A 16,946-nucleotide genomic window follows, 5' to 3' on the forward strand; every position below is an offset into this window, starting at 1 on the left:
TTTAATTAAGAAAACAAGCTTTGAATTCAAGTGTGCAACCCCATCTCCGGATGCCATGTTGGAGAACAACACTCCCCTTTCCAGCACCATCTCTTTCCCATTCCATACGCTTTTTTTTTTTTAAACCTCTTTCTTTCTCTCATGCCCTGAGCCCCCTTCACTTTCTTTCATTCTCCCGCTCTGTCTGCACACTTCCACTATCAAAGACATGATAATTAGTCACAGAGGTTCATCTGGAATCTATTATACTCCTTTTCTTTAATTAATTGTGCATTATAATTATAGAGGCGCTCGGTATCATGCACTCGTGCGCCCGCATGCATGCTTGCAACTTTGAAGCGTACTCTGGAAATGCCACATAGATAAAAGCCGGCAAGTGTCAAAAAGCAAGCAAACTTTTTCTTCCCTCCTCTCTCTCCTCCACTTTCCCTCTCCTCTTCCCTTCTCTGCGGCGTGCGTCTTTTCATGCCATTTGTAGCGACCTAATGAGGACATTTCTGTCAAAAAAATCAATCAAAGGCTCGGCTGGGAGCGTGTTATAAGTCACAGGTATCTGAGGTGCCTCTTTTCCGGGCGGATGAATAATAATAAAAATAAAATAAAATAAAATAAATAAATAAGGAGTGTGTTTAATTCTGTGACACGAGGGGCTTCTGGCGAGGAGGAGGGGGGGGGGGGGGGGGGGGGGAGTTGAAAGAGGACATGCTGGGATACAGAAGCTGGTTGGATTCCCTAATCTCTGAGATGGCATAAAGCGAACATGCCAAACACCTTCAAATTGTAAAGAGAAAAGTGTGACTCATTTTTTTTTTCCTTCCTGCCATTTCTTTTTTAGCTCCATTAAAAGGCTTTGAGACAAAGTGTTCGTGCATGTAATAAACACACGGAGGAGATGCACAGCAACGGGCAGACCTCCAGCATTCCCAGAATGCCTCACTCCGTGCACATTTTAACTTATCTCCAGCAAACAAAGATGGATGTGTCTCGGCGCTTATTAAACCGTGCTTTTTAAGCTCTTGCATGCCTTGTTTTGAAAAGCAAATCTCTTTATGCTACAGATTGACAGAGCAAACGCGAGAGAAAATACATGTAAGGGAGAAGAAACATTCTCATTTAACTTCAGCATCGTGCACATGATTACTTGTTTTAATGCGGATGCTTTGAGCTCGAGCGGGATCCTGGGTTGCCTCTCTTGTAGGGCTTAGCACTGTATTCTCTCAAAGGGGTGCTGATCTCTTAATTATTTAGCAGGCTTGTCCCTCTCTGATCAAACAATGGCGTGACAGAATGTTTCCACACAAGCTGAAAGTGGCTTATGATCTCGCTTGTTCCGAACCGGAGTGAAAAGGGATGAAATCCAGCCCTGACAGGTGGCCGATTGTTAGCGCACTCAGAAGGTGGAAAACAGTTTGGCTCCGGCACATTCGCATTATGAAAATGATGCAGAGGAAATTGAAAAGACACTTCACAATGAGAAGTCCCCGAGGACACCGCTAACATAACATCAACATAATGTTGATATTTAATTGATTAAATTAAGGCAATGAAATGGCGGATATTGCATGAAGTACGGGATCGCACAGTGCAATCTCAGTTTCCAAATTAAGAATGCTTAATTATTTATCATAAAGGGCAATTGTGAATATTGAGGTCTAAATGTGCTGCGCTGAATAGTTTGAGTAAATTATTCCATAATTGCACTAAATTATAGTTTAGTACATAAGGGCTTATGAAAAAAATGTTCAATTAGTCGTATCACTGTTAAACATACTGTGAAGCAGCATTCTGGAAAAAAGGGGCATTTGCTGTGAAAAACAAGTGCCATATATATTTTTTACTTCTGAACTACTAAAACACTATTTTCCAGCTAATTAGTTAGAAACATTTGGGTAAGATTATCTTAAATATTCTGAAAGGATTTATTCATTTTAAACGAAATAAATCAAAATGATATTATTTATATTTTGAAACGGTCTTTGCCCATGTACACGTGGTTGCAAAGATATTTCAATGCAGTTGAAAATGTGTTTTTTTGCTAAGTGATTGTCATAGTTCATATTTAACGAACGCTCTGTCGCTGAGTTATTTGCGTCCTGCTACCGTTTAAACTGCCCTGTCAATCATCTAGTCACTTAAATCCTCCACATTCAATTTAATTTAATTTACAACCGTTAATGAGAGAAATGTAGCACTTTGGCCAGTCGTGGGTTTTTCATGCAGAGACTCTCCTCTGTTTGCATATATGATGCATTTAAAAGTTAATGATCAAACATATCTTTATAAAAGTTCACAATGCTGTTGGAGATAAAATATGAATAAATATTTTTTTGTTAGGTTAAATACTGATAATTAATCACTTATCTAATCCTCTCTTCACTGTCGGTCTCGCACATCCGCCATGTTTGCAGTTCAACACTTTTCATTCTTGTTTGTAGTTCTAATCGAATCCTCGTCCAACGCGCAATGGGTTGTGGGTAATATTAGCCGTTAGAGTGCGCACGGATCTGCACTTCGGATTCCAACCGGAAAAAGTGTACATCTGGAAAACTCATTTCAACATACTTCGATTTGGGACACATTCATTCTAATTTGAATACTATTTAGTACGGATATGCGAATTGGGACGCAGCATATGACATTCTTGTCTCTAGATGGCTTGGGTCCCTCCTTTAGGGGGTTTCTTTCTTCTTATTCCATTTATCATCAGTCATGTGAAAATCACAGGTCCAACTGCTTTGACAAGCCAAAGGATTAGAGACATCATGACGCAGGACAAAATATGCCACCAAATTCATTATTTCAGATTAGGTGTTTCTTCAAATCCGTAACTGTATACACTGTGAAAAATTATTTGTAACTAAAACAAAAATGATTTTACAAGCAAATACTATTTGAGTCAAAATGTCACGTTTAATACATATGTTTAAATTTAATATACATTTCTGAGTGAAAATGGTTTCCTAGCTTTTTCCAAGTATTTTTTTCAGTGTAGGTAATAGAGAGAAGTGAAATAATTAAGTAAACTTAAAGTGTGGTCACATTTTCACAGACAAAATCCAGTAGGAATCTAATAAAAAATCCACGCGATCTGTAATTTCACGAAGATTTTGCAAAAGGGTTCAAGCCGATTCACCGCTTTGACCAACAGAAAGCTGTTTGGTTTGAAAGGGACTTCTGTGTGTACATTACTACACTATTGACAATAGACATGTAGTAAACCCGTGAAATTTCACCAAAGTTTCACTGAATAATACAGGAAGACACACATGCACAAAAATGGTTAGATAAATAACAAAACAAAAAAACAACAACTTTAAAACATTTTTGCAAAAGCCTTTGTTTTTCTCCGTCTATGTTCCCTCATTATGGTGAGAGGCTGGTGTTTGCTTAAACATATCTCCACAGCAGCACTCTCGAACCCTCTGGGTCAATTACCTAATCTTAATAACCGTAATTGCTGAGCTTGGAAAGTAGCTGAGCTATTAATTCTAGTGTGGACCACTGGAGAATCGAGGGCCGCTGCCAGACACGACATATTCAAACACACACACATAAAGCACTGATGTCAAAGTCGACGGTTAACAAACACATCAGAGAGCGAGTTTAACTAAGACAGACCACACACCACATTGTCATATATATATATATATATAATGTGTTCGTTATTCATCAGCCCCCTGCCAGCGACGGGGGCTTCTTGGATAATTAGCAAGACATCGCACCCCCCTCGGCCTTCTTTACTCTGTTAACAGGTCGAGCACAGAGGAATCCCCAACACACAGGAGAGAATCAATCGATCCCTGTGTGAGAAGATTGATCCAGGAACCATCCCACTGCCTTTAATGAAGCTGTCTGCCAGGGAATACAGCTCTCACACCATTACCCAGCAGCCCTTTCACCACAGGAGGCCCATATCAGACTACAGCTACTATGCGGATTACAATGTGAGCGAGGAAGGGGGGCAAACTGCCACATCACATATTAACACACTCACACAATCATCTCTACACGATGAGGAGGGGTCGGAACTGAGCGCAGACATCGGAGGTGACCCGAAATCAATAGTGTTGAACCAAAAATAGGCAGGAGGGAAATGTCAGCTGTCATTCTGATCCTTAAGACCAATTCCTGGTGTAGTGCTGAAAAACGATCCACGCAGAGAGACTATTCGTCAAACCTGCGTGAAAACTAGACTTGCGATCCATCACAGAGAAAGATAAAAGACTTGTGTGATTATGTACTGCAAGACAAAATGAAGAATTACAAGTTCTCAGAACTTCTCGCCAAGTAGCTGCCATAACTGCCATAACTATTCCCTGACAGAATCACACACCTGTTTTTTTTTTAGCTACAGTAATTTCACTAGATCCAAAACATGGAGAAATGGGCAGATTTCAAGTAATGTCATTAAGTCTAGTAATCTTTAATCAGAATAACTTCCCCTCTCTCTTGCAACGACATCTCTTCTCTTCTCTGATGACGTGTTTACTGGCGTGAGGGCGGGACAACCTGTCAATCACATCAGATCCACCAATAGCAAACCACAACCATCCAATTAATTCCCCATGGACAAAATCAACAAAGACATTTTTGCTTGTTCGAGAAGCCGTTTGACTCGGATATGAGTCACAATAGGGAAGAAAATACTATTGCAACTTCAGTTTCATGTCAACATTATCATACAGTGGCCCCTAATAAAGTATTTATACAGTTTATGACCCACAAAAAAAAGAAAAGAATGAATGAATGAATAAATGAATGGCATTCCATTGATTCATCAGATACAATTTTAAACCAAGTAGCATTTATTTGAAACACTGACAGCCAGAACTGCACACAGTACTGGAAAAAAACTGACATTACAAATTTTTGTTTTATGATTTATAAAGCAATAGCACTCGTAGCCACGCGATATCGCTCTATATCAGCACGGCTGTGTAGGTAATCACAGTGTGCTGATATACAGCCATATCACACGGCTAACAGTGTGATGTTGCGTTTATACAACAGTTCAACGTCACAAGTGTGTAAAAAAATAAGAAACAATAACAGAGTTTCTCTAAAAACACTCTTATGACACTCAATTCGAGCAATTCAATTCTCCCGTGCACTTCACTAGGAAGTGGCTTATGTGATCGGTGGAGCTGCTGACAATGATGAGCGCTCCAAATTACTCGCATAAGGTGACATTTCCATCCGTACACTGCCTTAGAAGTTAACATACACCAGCTCCCTGTGAGCAGTAGACAGCAATGCAGCTCACTCGGTTTAGGAACAGAGCTCAAAAGTTTTGGACATGTTTCTGTGGATCATGTTTATAGTTAATGTGATTCTTTACTCCTGTGGTTACTCTGCTGGACTTGTGTGAACTTGAGGAGAAATTACTTCATACATCTACTAACATCACCTTGACTCCAAGGTTAAAACACCACCTGGTTAAAAGTAATTGGAATAGCTCAGAGTGAAGTTAGTGCGAAAATGACTCCATTACAAGTTACAACTCGTTCCTGGACAACAGTCTTACGTGGTTTCACAGACAAGGCTTAAGCCTATAGTCCAAGACTAAAATGCAAAAGCTGTCTTAACTGAAAGCAACTTGCACTGACAAATCTTAAAATCTGTCATTGCCATTGCTTTGTCTCAAGATGCACACTAGTCATATTTTTTTCTAAGGCACATTTTAAAAAGCTACTTACTGTAAATATCCTAATTAAACTAAGCAAGACCTAATCCTGGCTTAATCTAAGCCCTGTCTGTGAAACCTTGCCTTAGAGTACCTGATTTTAAGTGCTAAGCTAAGTATGTTTTGGGGTCACTGTATAAAACTGCATCTTTTAGGCCCTGTTTACACCTGGTGTTAAGATGCGTTTTGGTCAATTGGATCACTAGTAGACTAGGGAAACACATTCACATTTACACCTGGTGTTTTAATCCACCTCTTTTGTCCACTTTCAACCACTTCTGTCCAGATTTCTGCGAGGGAAGGGTCTATGGGCGGGTAAATGTATGGGCTTTTTCAGATCTTTCGATCTAATGGACAAAATAAGCTCGCACAATTTACATATGAACACGACCGGAGACGACAGGAAAACATGCAGAGAGCAGCAGCTTTCGTTTCTGCTCTAACAGTCGCAAGACGTGTGTGTTAGAAATCAGGAATGGTGAGAGAACATTGTGCTTGGTATGTTTATCGTCTTCAAACCAAACTTGGTTCTTCAGCTGATAAAGTTTAAATCCAGTCTGGTTGGCGCACTTCTCCTAATGTTTGCGCATTAGGTCAGTAGGTGGCAAGTAGGCGTCTTGTGGCTGTTTGAACGCATTCGACCACATGAGCGTTTACACTACGAAAGCAATCCGGTCTAATGCGTTTCTGACGACCTCTGGAAATGGTTGAAAGTGGACATGGTCAAAACGTTTTAGACCCCGTTTACACCTGTATTTAGCTTCACCCACTTGTGATCCGATTGACCAAAACGCACCTTAATACAAGGTGTAAACAGGGCCTTAGAGTTCAAAGTTGCTCTTGATGTACTCAGGTACGGTATACTTCAAACACAATCTAAGTGTAGATAAGTATCTCTGTATCATTGCACTATGTAACCCCCAGTCTCTCTGTGAGCCCATTTATTAGACATGTCAGTATATAATGGTGCTCTTTAGTTCTTAAGTATATAGAGTCTGTTCACAGGCTGGGGCATTTGTCATCTTAATGACAGTAATTTCCTCTTCTGTTATCTTGCCTGTTCTAGCCTCTAGTGATCCCGACACCCGATACTGACTTTGGTCAGCCAACTCCGCTAGTGGACATCTGTCACTCTGACCTGCGTCACAACACATCTCGTCTCTTTGGAAACTCATGTCTGGCACGGGGTGACACAGGCACGTCAGCGTTAATGCCGGCATCTCGTTCTTGGCAAGATTTACAAATTTACAGACACATTGACCTATTCCTTTAGCTTTAGCATCAATGTCAGCGTATGCCCGCGTCGCACTACAATGACACGTTGCTGTCAAGAGTCGTATTGAGATGACATTGAAACGACGGCCCTCCGTACACTTCCAGCTGTGGCCTCCGGATATGACGTTTTAACCCTTGGAGCGGGAAGACTCCCAACATGGCTGGAGGCGGGAAGCACTGAGAGAGAGAGAGAGAGAGAGAGAGAGAGAGAGAGAGAGAGAGAGAGAGCGGGCAGCTCAAGCTCGGGCTGCAGTGGTTGCCATAGAGACAGATGAGGAGCGAAAGTGAAGCAAAGGCACTAAAATAAGAAATGGCCACAGGTAATCAGCGGCGAGCTGTCGCAATAATGTTGACATCTTGCTCATAACTAGTGACTGAGGCAAGAGCTGAAAAGTCAGTGTCTTGTTTTGTAATGACAGGAATAGGTATAGAATCACAAAATGGGATAAAATTAAAGTTTGTTGGAGTTCAGGCTTGGGAAGTTTGTTGAAATGAGCTGGTTTCAAACTATTACAAACTATAGTATCAATGCATTAAAGAGAAAGTACACCCAAAAATTTTACTTCTGTCATCATTTACTCTCCCACATGTCATTTCAAAACTGAGGACAAAATTTAAATCCCATGAGGAAACCAGTTCATAAATCATGCTAAATAATGTTTTCTAAATAATGTTCTCTATAAGGGTTGTGTTTAGGGGGACACTCTTCAAGGTTCTGTAGGGTTCTACAGTATATAGAACTCTAAGGCTCTTGACTAAATTTTAAGGAGCCCTTTATACCAAAAAGGTTCTATTTAAGCAGAAATGTCTTAAATAATTGCATAATTCTTTCATGTTTAACAGGCTATTTCAAAATTTGGTTTCACTTTTTTTTTTAAGGTGACATAGTTACTTACTCAAGTACTCATAAGTACTGAGCAATATTAATTAATGTACTTACTATAGAGTTAGGGTTAGTTACTTGTAATTATGCATAATATACTGTTATGACTATAGTAAGTACATATACGTGTAACTACGTCACCATAAATTAGCTTTCCTAGTGAAAAAATTTGCTGTTTAATTCATAAAATGCTGAAGCTAAATCCATAAAATGATTCCATAATGGGAACACCTAAAAGGTTATATATATGATAGAACCCTTTAATAACCCTTTAAAGTTCTATATAGAAACTTTTCTTAAGAGTAGAGGTTAGGGGATAGAGTGTAAAGTTTGTTCAGTATAAAAATCATTAACTCTGAGAGTCCTCATAAAACACAAAAACCTAACGTGTGTGTTTGTGTGTGTTTACACTCACCGGCCACTTTATAGGTACAACTGCCTATTAATGCAAATATCTAATCAGATGGCAGCAACTCAATGCATTCAGGCATGTAGTCATGGTCAAGACGATCTGCTGAAGTTAAAACAGAGCATCAGAATGGGGAAGAAAGGTGATTCAAGAGACCTTGAATGTGGCATGGTTGTTGGTGACAGACGGGCTGGTCTGAGTATTTCAGAAATTGCTGATCTACTGGGATTTTGACGCACAACCATCTCTAGTTAACAGAGAATGTTTAAAAAAAAAAAAAAAAGGAAATATCCAGTGAGCAGCCGTTCTGTGGGTGAAAATGCCTTGTTGATGCCAGAGGTCAGAGGAGAATGGCCAGACTGGTTCAAGTTGATAGAAAGACAACAGTAACTCATATAACCACTGGTTATCTATTATAACCGAGGTCTGCAGAAGAGCATAACACGTCAAAGCTTGAAGCAGATAGGCTACAGCAGAAGAAGACACACCAGGTGACACTTCTGTCAGCTAAGAAGAAGAAAATGAGGCTACAATTCACATGGACTCACTAAAATTGGGCAATAGCCGTTTTGAAAAATGTTGCTTGGTCTGATGAGTCTCTGTGACATTCAGATGACAGGGTCAGCTTTTGGCGTAAACAACATGAAAGCATGGATAAATCTTGCCTTGTATCAATGGTTCAGGCTGCTGGTGGTGTAATGGTGTGAGGGATATTTTCTTGGCACACTTTGGGTCTGTTAGTAGCAACTGGGCATCATTTACACCACAGCAACCTGAGTATTGTTGCTGATGTCCATCCCTTTATGACTAGTGTATCATCTTCTGATGCTACTTCCAGCAGGATAATGCACCATGTCACAAAGCTCAAACCATCTCAAATTGGTTTCTTGAACATGACAGTAAGTTCACTAAACTCAAATGGCCTCCACAGTCACCAGAATCCAATAGTGCAGCTTTGGGATGCGGTGGAACGGGAGATTCGCATCATAGATGTGCAGCCGACAAATCTGCAGCAACTGCGTGATGCCATCATGTCAATATGGACCAAAATCTCTGAGGAATGTTTCCAGCACCTTGTTGAATCTGTGCCATGAAGAATTAAGCAGCTCTGAAGGCAACAGGGGCTCCAACACAGTACTAGCAAGGTGTACTTAATAGTGCCCAGTGAATGTGTATATACAGTATATCTGTCTGATGCATGTTAAACATACAGCATATATGGTGTAAATGCATGCACAAAATAGATTTTTATAGAAATACACCATGGACCTATACATTACTCTTTGAAGAACCAGCAATACTATATGCCATGGTGTGAAAATGGTAATCATATAGTGCCATGACTTTACCATTACTGCATCATGGTACCACTGTAGTGCTTTTTGTAAGAGGAGAAAAAAAATGAAGTGGTTGCTATGGCAAATAAAACTTTTTTCATCATGAACAGCAAAGCTGAAAACAGAGGGATGAAATTAAAGGAGAGAGAGAAAGAGAGATGGACATGAGGGAGATGTATAATATTGAGCGATGCAGTCAGGGGCACAATAAAAACAGCTCTCAGGAGAGAGCGCTGCAGTCAGCAGCTCTTATGAGCCACTCAAGACACCTCTGTTGTACAGGTATTGTGTGGGCAAAACTTAGTCAATGGAGCCATGACGTTTAGTCTGTTTTAATCCAAACCATTTATGACCTAAACTGCACTCACAAATAGAGCATAATATCAGTTTACAACGTTATCCAGGAAGAGCCGCGCCGGAGTCTCGGATTAATCCTCAAGCCTCATTTACATGGACAAAACCTAAACTTACAAAAGAGAGAGTGATTTTGGATCACTTATTTATAGCTCCCACCTTTGAGCTGTGTGCACTTCACTGCTGAGAGTGTGTTTGTGGGTGTTTGTGTGTTTGTGTAGATATTTGATCATGTCTGAATGGTAAGAAGTAGGCGGACGCCTGAGGGTTTTGCTGTCTCTCTCTTTCTCTCTCTCTCTTTATTTTCCTCCACTGCTCCTTCATCCCAGAGCAGTGGTTAAGCCCGTATTATCCCGCCTTACCCGGGCTTACATTATCATTATCATCCCTGTGTACCAACACTATTGTTACCACAGGGCAGCACTCCAACATGTTAAGAGGCAAGCTTAAAATCTCTTAAAGAGCCAGTAGATTACCACCATTCAATATTTCTCAATGTTTTCATTTTCTACACATATATTTCCGGTGCCACGTACGCTTAGCTGGTGAATAGCGCTTGGGTAACAGCACTGTTTATTCCTGAATGTTTTTAGGTTACACTTTATTTTAAGGTAACAGTTACATTGTACTTGCTCAAATAAGTGCGGAGTAATATTATTTAACTACATGTACTTTAGAGTTACAGTTAGAGCTAGGTTTAGGGTTAGTTATTTGTAATTATGCATAATTAACTGTTATTAGTAAGTACATGTAGTAACGTGTAACTACGTTACCTAAAGTGTTACCGTTTTTTATACTTGTGTTGAAAAAAAAAAACACCTGCTGGTTATCTCTACATGTTAAACTCTAGTCTGCAGTAGGCAACCAACTAGCTACCACTCAAAACATAGTTAGCAATAACCCTTAGTAACCACATACTAATGCAATAAAAAAAAACTAGAAACCATATAGAAATGTGTTCAAACTTGTTAAGAACAGCCACCACCAAGAAACACCATAGCAAACAACTTATCAAAATGCTAAAAACCACTCAGCAACCACATAGCAAAGTTCTGACAAACAAAGCAAACTTATAGCAGCGAGTTTCACATGCAAAAAAACACATTTTCTAGAAATGTACAAATGTTTACTTTTTCAATTTACTAGTTCTATACTGAAGCTTTACACAACAGACCTTATGACTTACGACAGACACAGATCATGCAGAAACTGAACGCTCAGTAAATGTAGCACTTTGTACGTTCGCCTTCCCTGAACTGCATGTTCCATATCCTGCTAAGGTAAGGTTTGCAGCTTTGTTCAACTATCCTCATATTAATACAGCCGGCTGCATGTGGAGGGGAGAGAGACAAACTCTCATGCCATTTACAGCTAATATGATTTTCACCACAGAGCAAGCAGGCACAAAGCACAGAGGTTAAAGAGTGTGCGTATATATATAAAAAAAGCACATATGCACTTAACTTTGAGCTTTTTACATCCTTTCAGAACAAAAAAATAATAAAAAATCATTACAGTTACAGTATATTTTCTGTGAATCTATAGCGTGCAACACTATTGGCAGATCACCAAGGGCAACGGAGAAAAATACAAGTTGTGTATGAAGCTGCAAGACAAAAAGAGGAAAATGCAACATCACATGACCTTGATAATAAAAGTTCTTTATTCCCGTCAATGGTTCCATTAAGAGTCCCCGTGAACCGCAAGTTGCAACTGACTTTACTTCAGTTTCCAAGTGAATTCCAAGTAACTTGCACGGATTAAGCTAAATGTTCACCACAAGACTAGTAATGTGCGCTAACAAAATAGATTCTCCACCAAAAACTAGCAAAACATCTGTTTGGTTTTGATTATCATCTCTATCGCAGCCGTGCTCACGTGACATTGCAGTTCTTCGTCACCATGAAAATTTATTTGCATGGTTTTCTGGGTGCACACACTCGAAGCACGCACACAGAAAGCTGGATGTCAGACTGCGCGTCCCGTGAGTATTAAAATAAGTTCTCTTTCATGTCTTATTGCACTTAAACTGTCAAATACACACAAAGTTACGTCAAAAACACAAAGTTTACATAAACAGTCGGTTATGTCTGTGAATGTAAACGTGTGTATTAGATCTGTGTATTAAAGCGAAAGCAGCGTAATATACAGTACCTACTGCAGTTAATATGAATCAAACAACAAAAGAAAAACAGAAAATCACTCAATGCTCTTGATTGAATAACTTTAGTAGCTTTAATAAGAATACATTTCTTACTTAAATGCTGATGTTAAATGGTCTAGTGAGGAGATTTAGGGGAGGAGCTAAGCTAATAGGGCGGATTCCATGCCAGTCGTGGGCGGGGCCTATTCCAATGTGACGTCACATTGGATGACATTCCTGAACAGCTCATTTTGAGACACAGTTTCAGATTTATGGGGAAAATAAGAAATGGAGTGGATGGATTTACCACAGTAGGGTGGTTACACAGGGCACATAATTATGTTCAATAACAATATAGTGAATTTTGCATAATAGGTCCTCTTTAACATCCATGGAACCTTTCCATGCACAAACTGTTCTTTAAAGTGGAAAACGGTTCATTAGATTATTAAAATGGCTATTTTGAGAACTGTTCACTGAAAGGTTATTTGGGACAGCCAAAATGGTTTTTCAATGGCATCGCTGTAAAAAAACCCTTTCGGAACTTTTATTTTCAAGACTAAGTATTCGGCTACTTAATATTTCAGCCTTTTTATTTGGACAGCAACAGGAAGCACGTGCACTACTTACCAGGCTACATCTCCAACATAATGAAAGCATTTTAAGATATACATTTGTCCCAGTCATGAGCGATCACATCACATATGACATGAATGGTACTGGGAGCACAGAGGAACATACAGCGCTTTCATGCAGGTTTCTACCATGTGGAGCAGTCTCTTTATTGGCAGGTGGAGAGTTTGTCCCTGGACTGGGATCGGGGGTGGAGGTGGAGGTGGAGGGGTCTTTCTTTTGACAACAGGCTGCGGAGACGGAAAACTCCATCACCAGCAGCGGCCATCCCAAATCGCCCCCTCAGCAGCGCTCCGGAGCTGTATCGGGAGAGCCAGCAGCCTCCTACGCCAGTGACACACACACAAACTAGCGCTACTCCTTTCAATGTGAATGCTTTTGGCTCAGCTTTGAAGATCGATACTTTCTAACCTTCTTTTCATTTATTTTAAAAACAGTACGTGCCCTTTTCTTCCTCTGTGTAGGCATATGTAGCAAAAGAAGTCCATTAAAAGTGTTTCCAATAGAATTGTCCCACTCAGGAGGATCTAACTTGGACACAAAGCGATGGTTATTATTATCAGGTTAGGTCAGCTTTGACTCAAACTTTCTTTGCTTGTAGATTAAGGTGGTTTATTTCTTCCATGCAAAGTGTATTATGGGTCTTTTTTTCACCTGCGAGCTACAATCTCTGTTGCTGCTTTCACTTAGAAGACATTTCACAAGTCATTTCAAAGCCAGGTGTTGATGACACACTCTGTAAACGGCTTCTCAAGGATGTCACTGCGATCGGACAACATCTCCACATATTGAATCCGCCACAATAGTGACAGAGCGTATGTCTGAGAATAACTCTCGGGCGCCATCGCGACTCTGAATCTCCTGTATTTGGCTGTGCAAGCGCGCAGCCCATGGATGATTCATTCTGCAATCTCTCTGTGCATATCAGAGATATTGACTGCCGGAGAAAAGCTTTCAGACGTAATGGAGATTCATTTTTCCAATAGCGTTAAGAGGAACATATAGCGCATATTTGCAGTGGTCTTCTCCGCTGTGAGCTATGAGATTTCAAAGAGCGAAAGAACAAGTCAAAAGGAGATGGAAATATGACACAGGCATTGATCTGAAAAACTCGAAAGAGAGAAATGTTTGGAGACTGCAGGTTGGATTTTACTGCATCAACCATAATGTGCTTTTTTTCAGGATGTATTAGATGCAACAGTTACACTCTATAGGGCCCTATGATTTCCGTGATGCAGAAAATGCGTACGGAATCGCGGAATCCAGTCATAAAAACAAAATTCACTGTATAACACGGAATTTCATGGAATTTGTCAAATTTTTGATGAATAAATAAAAAGCAGGTCAGTACACCTTCGAATCAAATTGCAATATAGACTAGTGTCTGTGAATATTAAACCGCAAAAGGATCCTTGGTTATGATTTCACTTTTTTTTTTACTTTAGTTGGTGTGTAATGTTGCTGTCTGAGCATAAACAACATCTGCAAAGTTGTGACGCTCAAAGTTCAATGTAAAGGAAGATATTTTCTTTTACAGAAATCACTTTATAAGGACTACAACAAATGGCTGGTAGGGACTACAACGAGCTTTTCCACAGGTTGGTGACATCACAAACCCTAAAATTTGCATAAACCCCGCCCCTGGGACATGCAATAAAGGCCATGTTGGGCTGCTTTAAGAGGGTTGTTATCACTGTTTTTTACACCCCGGAAAAAGTTTGTCTTAAGGCTGATGAACTTTGAGAGGTTAAAATCTATTATATTATAACCTCGACGTTTGTCTGTGCGCTGCACGTTTTACGGAGAACAGCTTCCAGAAGAGAGTACAATGCAGGTTATAGGCACAAAAGCTTCTCCTGAAAGAAGTAACCATTCCCATTTTGTCGTGAAAATCTGTTTATGGATCACAACTTGTAAGTATGTCTTATTATTTGTAGTTTTGTTTTTAACAGTTCCAAATATAAGCTTTATGTAGTTATGATAGCTATGATGTAAAGAGCAAAGCTTTGCCTCCGCTAGCCCGCTAACTAAAATCCCAGCAAACACAGAACGTTGGCACAACGTGAACGTACCCAACCTTCTAACGACGTTTTCACAACATGGCCAAAAGGTTGCTATAACTACGTTGTGTGTTGAAGGTTGTTACAGCATTGTCACAATGTTGACATTGAACCACCGTTCAGGGCCATTGCTTAAGGTTGTGCCTAGGGTGTCTGGACAACCACTGGTCGACATATGTACTCGTCACTGCCCCGAAGTTGCGTTTAATTTACCTCAGCTAAAAAAGATATGTAATTAATCAAACACAACCTACAACTTCATTTTCTAATGTGACTAATGAAAACTCGCTCGCACTGTTTAGTTTTTCATTTGATTTGTCTGCTATTTAGTCTCATTAGTTTCTTTACTCCTCTGGATTTGTGGATGTTTTACGTTGTGGCAATGTCTGTGGAACGTTGCACGTCTACTATTATAGTATAGTAGACGTCCTACGTTCCATAGACATTGCCACAATGTAAATGTGTTTGCTGGGATTACAGTATTGATGTAATGTTTACTTCAGCGATAAGGAAGTGCTGCTAAACTTAAAGTTTGACTGTTTAACATATCTACCATGTTGTTTTTGTATTACTCATGTTGGTGATGATGTCCTTATTTATAGCAACGATCAAAAGATCCCTAAAGATAGATCAATTACTGTTTGTATTACCATAGTTTTCCAACAAATATTAAATGGTGGATAGCATCGTATCTATAAGAAAATTACAACAACAACAAAAAATCATACCACTCTGAAACGTCCTGTGAAGTCCGTGCTTGCAATATCCGTTCAGCACAATCCTCTTGTTCGTTAACATTGTCAGGGTCTGAATTGGGCTCGAAATGGTTTGAAATTGACGCCATTGGTAATTATATCTGAGTAGAGCTCGTGCGGTTATGAAGGGGTGTGACATTTCCTGAACATGCGCTAAGCGCTGCCAATCACAACACACTGGTCCAGCTAAACAATCACAGCACGTTTTGTATATCGGAAGGAGGGGCTTAATCGAAAACGACACGTTCAACCGTGAGGTGAGGTGAGCTGTAATAATGTAAAATATGTAGAAAATAATGAGTTTTTTTTAAACAATCAGTCATGAAAACATATTCTAGTACACCCCAAAAACAAAATCAAGACTTCTAAAGGGCATAATAGGACCCATTTGAATATGAATCCTGCATGTTATGCGTGTCTCTGTGTGAATGTAAGGCGCAATGCACTGGTTTAACACACACACACACACACACACACGAAGCGCGCTTAACGCTTTCAATCTCTGAAAATTTTTTTCAATCTCTGCCGTCTCACTATATGAGGACATGAACACAACTTTATCTCCAGAGTCACTTCATGAGCTTTTTACCGTTTAATTTGAGAAAATCTATCGTCAAATCATAAACATAGACAGTGATCATAAACACACTAAAAACTCAAAGGTCTTCGCGGCATCCCGTCAAAATAAAAGTTCGGTTAGCCTACTGTTGTACAGTAGAATAATATAAGTCTCAATGTAATAAAACTAGTCTATAACATTAATAATAATAATAATAAATTCATTTTTTAAGGAATAATCACAATTTTTCTTCCTTAAAACAGAAAACACAGAATTTGTTAAATAATACTAATAATAATAAACTGAATTTGCAGGGGAAAAAAAATATGTCATAGGGCCCCCTAAACTTGTAACTTTTGTTAAACTTTTAATAAATTGTTGTGAAATTGTATGTTTCATGATTTCAATTAATTAGACATGCTTTTTGATTACTAACATTTAATTTAACCATTAAAATGGAGTCAAAATAAAACAGGAAAAAACTAAATGGAGAAAATGGAATTTGGAAAAAAAATTAAACGGAATTTGGGAAAAAAATAAAACGTATTTCATAGGGCCCTAACTCTATAATCTAAAAATAGAGTCCAAATCGTGTTCCACTGCACCATAACTGGCCTGTTCTAAGTAATGGAAGACTATAGGTATATAAACAATTCCATGAGTGCTGTAGCTCTGTCGTCCGTGACAACGCTGAGTGGGAGGAGTTATAGCCTTCAGGCTCTCCACGGCAACCAGCGGCACAATTAAAAAAAGCAAACAAACCAAATGAAACACCCACCCTCCATCTTACCTCCACCCGCTATTCAACTGTGCATGCTATTCTTCTCAAAACAAAATACACACCAGAGGAAAAAC

At 39.5% G+C, this 16,946-nt stretch overlaps 1 long non-coding RNA gene across 1 annotated transcript in view; it reads left to right on the forward strand.

Moving 5' to 3' along the window:
* Positions 1 to 15,707: 15,707 nt before the first annotated feature.
* LOC307171014 overlaps positions 15,708 to 16,946 on the forward strand; it is a 7,776-nt gene continuing 6,537 nt past the window's right edge. The window contains exon 1 of the long non-coding RNA XR_013823475.1: positions 15,708 to 15,789. This is a non-coding gene — a long non-coding RNA (uncharacterized lncRNA). The remainder of the gene's footprint in view (positions 15,790 to 16,946) is intronic.

Source organism: Squalius cephalus (assembly GCF_949319135.1).
Source record: "Squalius cephalus genome assembly, chromosome: 14".
Classification (NCBI taxonomy): domain Eukaryota; kingdom Metazoa; phylum Chordata; class Actinopteri; order Cypriniformes; family Leuciscidae; genus Squalius; species Squalius cephalus.